Source organism: Prosopis cineraria, unplaced genomic scaffold, assembly GCF_029017545.1.
Source record: "Prosopis cineraria cultivar Desert tree isolate PC_DT_omini unplaced genomic scaffold, ASM2901754v1 PC11, whole genome shotgun sequence".
In the NCBI taxonomy this organism is placed as follows: Eukaryota; Viridiplantae; Streptophyta; class Magnoliopsida; order Fabales; family Fabaceae; genus Prosopis; species Prosopis cineraria.
The window spans coordinates 19537591-19545725 of NW_026555342.1; the positions used below are offsets into that span (position 1 = coordinate 19537591).

The window sequence follows — 8135 nt, forward strand, 5'->3', positions numbered from 1 at the left end:
GCAGGAGCTGTACAGGGGAGAGGGAGTCCGACAGAACTCAATGGAGGAGGAGGAAAGAGACGCTGTTGCACGAAGGAGGAGGACGAAGATGAGTTTCACTCACCAGCACCTAAATGATGTCAACGAGGAAGGGAGAAGAAGTAATCAATGGTGAAACAAAGAACAGGGGAACGATGAACTCGTGACTCCAACCTCTTCAACGGTGAGCAATAGAATTGTAGACTGAAAAAAAAAACTTGAGCTTATTATTCACGCACACACAAGCCTCCAACAGCTAAGGAGGAAGAAAAACTAAAGCCAAACACACACGCACATGGAACTGTCGAACCTGAACAAAGAAGCAACAAAAAATAGGGATGAATGAAGGATTTTGATCGCTCCGCACACTCAACAGAAGAGATAAACCAGCGAAGCAAGATGCATGCCATCGGTGAGAAGAAGAATAAGTTCAAAGGTGAGGAGGAAGGTTTCAAAAATGATGAAAGAAATGAAATGAAATCTAAGTCGGTGAAGAGAAGATTCTAGGATGCTCTGTTTTTGCTTCCACACACGCGAGATATAAAACTGAAGAAAAGAACTTTTGAAAAATCACAAGAAAGAACACGAGAAAATCACAAGAAAAAGCACAATAAAATTACAAGAAAAGGCACTACATTCTCTTATAATTTTAAAATCAAGCTTTTGTTCAAAAACCTTTGGACCCTAAGTCCTTGAGGAAATTTCTAGCATAAATTCTTATAAACTATCCCTTTCTACTTGCTATTAAACTTATTTAAATAAAATATTTATTAGGAGAAAAAAAATTTTGTTTAATTAAAATTTAGGGTCATTACACGTTTGTTATTCGTGGGTTTCATATTGTGTTTGATTTTGTAACTTTAAGTTGTGTTTGGTTACTTATCCTCATCGACTGTGTATCCACGTTTGTTTTGTAGCTTCAGCTACATTTGGTTACTTACCCTCATAGACTGTGTGTCTATGTTTGTTTCATAGCTTCTGCTTGTGTTTGGTTACTTACTCTTGTGAACTATGTGTCCACGTTTGTTTCGTAACTTCAACTACATTTGGTTACTTACTCTTGTAAACTGTGTGTCCATATTTGTTTCGTAGCTTTAACTGCCTTTAGTTACTTGCCCTCGTGGACTGTATGTTCACGTTTATTTTGTAGCTTCAATTGCATTTAGTTACTTACCCTCGTAGACTGTGTGTCTACATTTGTTTTGTAGCTTTAGCTACGTTTGGTTATTTTTCCTCGGGACTATGTGTCCACGTTTGTTTTGTAGCTTTAGCTACGTTTAGTTATTTATCCTCGTAGACTGTGTGTCCAAGTTTGTTTCATAGCTTCGACTGCGTTTGGTTATTTACCCTCGTGAGCTGTGTGTCCATATTTTTATTATTCTGATACGTCCATATTATATGAATTTGATTGTTTGAAAATTTTACATCCCATTGGTTTTAAATAGTAAATTATTTATAATTATTTATTTTGTTTATTTGCTTCCTTGCAATCAAGTGATAATATTATTTGATATGATATTTAATGGTTCAAGATTTTATTTAAAATTTATAGAATCCTTTTATTTCAAAATTTTATTAAATTGTTATGAAGATCGTTATCTCTTTAAATTGCATAATTATTTCAACTTTCTTTTTATTCATGTTCAATTATTTACTGAAAAATTATTTTGGTCTCAGATAGCATAATTGACACTGTATGTCTTTCTTACCAATGATGGATGTTTGCGGAACATAATGGAGGCTTATTCTGTAAATATGTCTTATTGATGTAAATATGAAATTTATGTATTATGTCATAAGATATATGATTAGGTGCTCTACATAACTTATAATTAGAGTCTTTAGTTTATTATATATTTTGTCTGCTAGCTGGAAGGAGCAGAGCTCCTAATTGACATAATGTTTAGGGAAAATTTGTATGATACAGAATTTTTGAGAGATCCTATTTATAGAGGAGGTTCTGTCAAAATTTTTACAAAATGTTGAATTGATTATTATAATAATTAGTATCAATAGTGTTAAAATGTTAGTGTAAAATTGATTACATTTTAATTAAATGAAATAAACCTTGAATTTGGGGCTTATGGGGTGTGTGATGTGGTTCATATCCTGTGCCGGTCACCCCCTATTTTTGGGGCGTGACATGATTATTGTTGTTAATTAAATTTTTAGCACTTGAAATTGTCGCAATATATACTTATAAGGTTGACGAAAATGCTTTTATAAATTTTAGTACTCTTTTATTCAATAAAGACAATCTTGGAAATTGGTAAAAAAAGTTTATGAAATATTTAGTGTGGAATTTTTATATTTAAAAGAATTGATGTTTTAAACAGTCCATGCGAATTTGATATTGAGAAGAGAAATTTTTTTTTTTTGAAAGTGTTAATTTTCTTGCCATGTTTGAAATGAATTTTAAGGAGACTTTATACATAACACTAGCTGCTAACGGCAATTCTGTTAGCCCTTAGTGCAACTTGGTCAATAACTGGCTAGTTTAATTTTCATGAGCTCTATTCTCACCTTTGTTGTTTGTGGGTCTAATACCTACGTTCGATTTCATGGCTTCAAGTCACATTTGGTTACTTACTCTCGTAGATTGTGTGTCTATGTTTGATTTTGTAGCTTCAAGCCGCGTTTGGTTACTTACTCTCATGAACTGTGTGGCCACATTTGTTTCGTGGCTTTGGCTGCATTTGGTTACTTATCCTCGTGGACTGTGTGTCTATGTTTGTCTTCATGGCATAAGCCGCGTTTGGTTATTTATTCCGTAGACTGTGTGTTACATTTATTAATTGTTCTGATAAGTTTCCATAGTTATGAATCTGATTATTTGGTGATTTTGTATTCCATTGATTTTTATTTAGTAATTTATTTACAAGTATTCATTTCAATTATGTGATTTCTTGAAATCAAGTGATATTAACATTTGCTATGATAGTTCAATAGTTTAAGATTTTATTTTAAAAGTTTTATAGAGCCATTTTATTCTGAAATTTATTAAATTTTTTATAAAATTGTTATCTCTTTAACTTACATAATTGTTTCTAAGTTTCTTATTATTCATGTCCAATTATTTATTGTGGAATGTTATTCACTGAAAAATTATTTTTGATCTCAGACAATGTGAATGTCTTTGGACCTCCAGTTGATCATTAAGGGCCATCTTTTGACTTCAAGTGAAGAAGTTAATGACCACTCTCCTTTCGATGTAAAAATTTAAATATGAATTTTTGTTTTGTAAATCTTATTCTAGGAACTCCACGTAACTATAGTTAAATCCCTTATATGCGTATTATGTTTAATTTGTTTCCTAGAAGGTATAGAGCTCCTTGTTGAATGCTATTTGTTACTAAAAGAAAATACTGTTGTAAAAATCTTGAAGTCTTATTTTGAGAAAGGTCATGTTGAAATTTAAAAATAAAATAAAATAAAATAAAATATTTTTTATTATTCATATTGACAATAGTTCCATTTGTTGTTAGATATATTATGGTTCAGAACTTAGGATTTTTTAACTTCAGGCTTTCGGATATATGAGTTTTGTTCTTATATTCCCTACCGGTCATGCCTTATTTTTAGGGTGTGACAGATTTGGTATTAGAGCCTAGGTTCCCTTTAGTTATGTGGAGCAAGGATTCTTCACTAAGGTTTCAATTATCATTATGAACCTAGGCATAATCATAATTGAAGCATCAGTGAAGGCCTTTTAGAAGTCCTTGTTATGTTTTTTTTTTTTCTTGTTGCTAGTCATTTTCTTTCTATAAGTCCTATATACATATTGAACGTTTTTAGCATGTTTACATGCATGGTGAAGATATTTACAAGATGTTGAGTGCTATGGGGAAGGGTAAGAAGCTGAAGAGTTTCGGATAGAGTATGAACTCAATCTATTTTTTGTCCTTATTTTACTTTCTTGAATGCATATACTCTTTAACCTATTATAAATATTTTGAGTTCAATAATTTCTATATCTTTCTTGAACAGAAGATAACTTCAAGATACAAGTGCATGATTGAGTGACAATTGAAATGATGTCGTAGGGGGTAGCAAAATTGTAAGAATCTTGGTAGATATTTTATTTGAAGTGCAAATGGAAGAGTTGAAAAAAAAAAATTTATGTCGTCTATTACTTCAATGCTTTGGAGGAAGTTAAACTTATATGAGGATACTTAGTGGCCATGTGTTGCTGACACCACATGATGAAAGCAACTAAATAAAATAAAAAAAACAAAAAAGCAGCAGATAAAAGAGTCTACAAAGTCCCTTTGAGATTGAGATCAAGCAAATCCTTCAGGTATATAAAGTCTATCATAATAAATCAGGTTGGAGTATTATAGTAACAAATGTAATAGAGTGTTGACTTTTGTTTCTATTAAGCTTAGCTGATGAGGTTATAGATTGGTAATAGATAAGCATCGTTGTTGTTAACTAATGAAATGGATATAAAGGTTTGATCTGACCAGTAGGAGCAACACTTGGTTACCTAGTTGAGGGGTTAAAGAAGTCCGTTGTGATGATGTAAGAATAAGATTTGAAATTCAAGTGATGAAAAATTTGAATTATGGCTTAAAGAACGTAGGAACTAGTATGGTTTATTATGCATACGACTTAATGTGTGTCAATGCAAGCCAAGCTGTCATTTTGAATACAAGGTCAATATTAAATAGTGAACCTGATTTACATGTTATATGACTGGTTAGAAATATGTTCATGATGGAGAAGTCCAAAGGAACGTAAGTTCAAGCATTTGAGGTTAAAAATATAGCCAAATAAGTAGGTGAAAAGTATGGGCTGCAGTTAAAATCCTTAGGTTGTATTTTAAGATGAAATTTGGCACGCACTTAAAGAACGTGTAGAAGTTTCATTTTCCCAAATATGGTAATATTTGAAGGTCTAGATAATAGTTTATAATTTTGAATTCAGTCCAAAAAGCTGTCATAAAACAGTTTTGCATATTCAGTATCTAATATGTTTTATGATTTTCCTGGACTAAATGGACTTCAATGTCTTTGAAATTTTAACAGTAGAAGGTGCAAGGACTTCAAATTGGTCAACTACCCACTATGGTCATTAGGAATTGAAGTTTCTTGAATTTCATGAGGTATTATCATTATTGTGCATAGAATTTTTCATGACAAACTAATTCAAAGGAAAGTGGAGTTGTAGGGAATGAATCTTATGAGTCTTCAAAAGAGTAATTAATTAAATGACTAGACATGAAATTGATGACTAAGAGATAAGAAACCTGTTCTTCTCCAGTCCCTAAGGAATCCAGCTTCACCCAATGCAGCTAAGAGGGTTCCGTTATTTTTTGTGGCATCACCCTCTTGAACAGCATATTCACTACAAAAGCCTTAGGACCGGAACGAGGTATCTTATCAAACTTGGTATGGTTTTTGAACATAGTTGTAGAATCTTTATATATGTGGAAGTCATATAATTCTGCCGGGTGGTCCAAAGGTTTTGCAGTAGCATCGCAATTTGATATAATTTGCATGTCTGGATATGCACGTTTTATGGCAGCGTAGAACTTAAGATAGTTCCCATGGTAGTTAGGCATACCACAATTCTCGTTTCCAATAGCAACATACTGTAAGTCAAAGGGTTCAGGGTGACCTAAAGAAGCTCTTATTTTACCCCATCTTGATGTGGCAGGACCTCTCGTAAATTCAATACCATCAAGGGCTTCCTATATAACAATTAACACAAGGTAAACTGAAGAGACTCAAAGAAAATGACGATTAACTAATAAGAAAGGCGTATAAAACATAAAGAGTTTAAATTATACCTGAATCATAGGACCAATTCCCGTGGTATTGACTGAGTCGTGAAAGCTAATACCAGTGTTAAATACCCATATTGGGGCTGCACCAAGATCCTCTGCCAACTGTTCCATTAATGGATATTTTTAATAATTAGTATATGATAACAAAATTAAGCGTTAAATATTGAGAATCAAACGAACTAACCTGAAGAAATTCTAAATAACCAAATCCATCATCAACCCAATAACCCCATGCATCATTGAAGTGACCGGGTCTCTTCTCCCATGGTCCAATGTTGTACTTCCACCTGAATGCATTTAGGATAATAATAAAAACTAATTCAAAAGCTGTAGGGGAAGAGATTCTTATTTAGGAGGAGAATGATGGAATTACTCAAAATTATGATTGCACTATTTTATCATGATTGGCAGAGTTAATATTAAGTAGAAAATCCATGGACAGCATGATACACAAAGTAGTAGTAGTGAAGAGACTATTGATAAAAGAAGTTCATGAATTAGAGCAAAATGGAATGACGTTTGAATTTGAAAAAGGAACATTTTAACTTATGTGCAAACTGATTCTTCTCTAATTGTTGATGTTACAAGTTCTCATAGTGCAAGCTCAAAACTGTGCAAGTTGCTTGCAACAACAAAAAAAATGGAGTGACACTAAATTAGTTATTGATTAGGAGGAAATATTAAGATATACTAATAGAATATGGATGTGCCTTAAGTGAAGGTATCATAATTAAGGAATAGATTGAAGTCATTATATATCAAATATTTGTATTGTGGTGATGGTATGAGGAAGGTCATAATAATGGGATTTATCTCCTGCTTATTGGTTGTGTGCAAATTAAGGTGAAGTATTAGAAATTGACATGATTGATCAATGATTGGATAATATTGTGGAATTTATAGAGTTTCACTATCTTGTTCGTGGATTGAGGACTGTAAAGTACTTTGTTCCTTTGGTAGGTCGCTCAAGAGTCTTTAGGTATTATCATGATTAAGGATTATTATGGAAGAACAATTCAAATTTTAGACATTTTGTTAAGATATTGCATTTTGTTTCTTGGAGGAAGTTGGGCAATCAATTACTTGGTATTCGTAAGAAGTGAATATTATAATAGTTATCAAGCTAGAATTTACAATTTTAGGAGTTTTTCGATAAATAATGAAGATTTACAATTGAATGGTTGATGTTAAAAAAACATTATATTGATGATAGACACTTGAGAGTTAGAATTTATAATTGAAAATAGTGGTTCCCATATTAATGCTGTGAAAGTACATTTATGACCCCCCTAATGTTATTGAAGCTCAAAGAAATTAGGTAGAATGATGATTCATTGTATAAATAAGTTCTTGAAGACAGTTTAGTTTGACCAATAAAGAAGTTATAACAATAATAATGGAAAGAGAGAAAAGAAAGAAGGATTTACTTCTGAAGCTTCACATGGGAACGTTGAAAGTGAGATGCATGTCAAATACTTACACTTACTTGAGGATTAAAGTAATCACTTATTGAAATTAGAGGATCGAATTTTTTTTAACAGGAAAGAATGTAATAATTTAAAAAAAATTAGTTTAGTTAAATAAATTATATTATTGTGATTGTATTTTATTAATTTTGGTACAAATATCATGAGAAAGAGAGAAAACGGTGCTCTAGTGATGTGTGTGTGCTCTCGAAAGTTACTGTCATATCTTTAGTTTGAAAAATCTTGGTCCAAACAAAGAGATTTTTATTGGCTTTGGCTTTGTTTTTAAAATTACTATAATGCCCTTTAAAAAAAATTTAATTAATAAATAAATCAATAAATATAACAATAGATTTTTTTGTCTGCTCCTCATCTCCATTTTCTCGACTACTCTTGAACAAGGAGGGAGAGAAATTTGCTCTTCATTCTTCGTTCACCCTCCACCTTCCTTTCCGTTTTGTCGCCAGTGATTGTGAGTGCTGGAATCTTCCTCTTCATCCTCCTTTGTGATTGATGCCAACAACCTCCTTCCTTTCTAGAGCTGGCTCATGTCTGAATTGGGGGAGAGTAAGAAAAAATCTGTCGCCCTCTTCCTCCTCCTCGTAGCTCGCCACTACCGTAGGTAAATACAGGAGCTCCGTCCATCACTCGAATCCATGCTCTGGGTCTTCAATGTTTTACTATGGCAGTTAGTTTGTTGTTGTAAGAGGTTCAATTGAGGCTATCTCTCTTCCCCTACACCACTGCCGTCTTCTTTTGCCTTTGCCATTAGGTCTCTCATTCCTCATCTTGAATTGCTTCAAGAATTAAGGACAAAGCACTGTTCCTATTAGATTTGTTTAGGAGTAAGTTATACACTTGGG

At 32.6% G+C, this 8135-nt stretch overlaps 1 pseudogene; it reads right to left on the minus strand.

Moving 5' to 3' along the window:
* Positions 1–5231: 5231 nt before the first annotated feature.
* On the minus strand, positions 5232–7770 carry LOC129286267 (alpha-L-arabinofuranosidase 2-like; annotated as a pseudogene).
* Between the last annotated feature and the right edge of the window lie 365 nt (positions 7771–8135).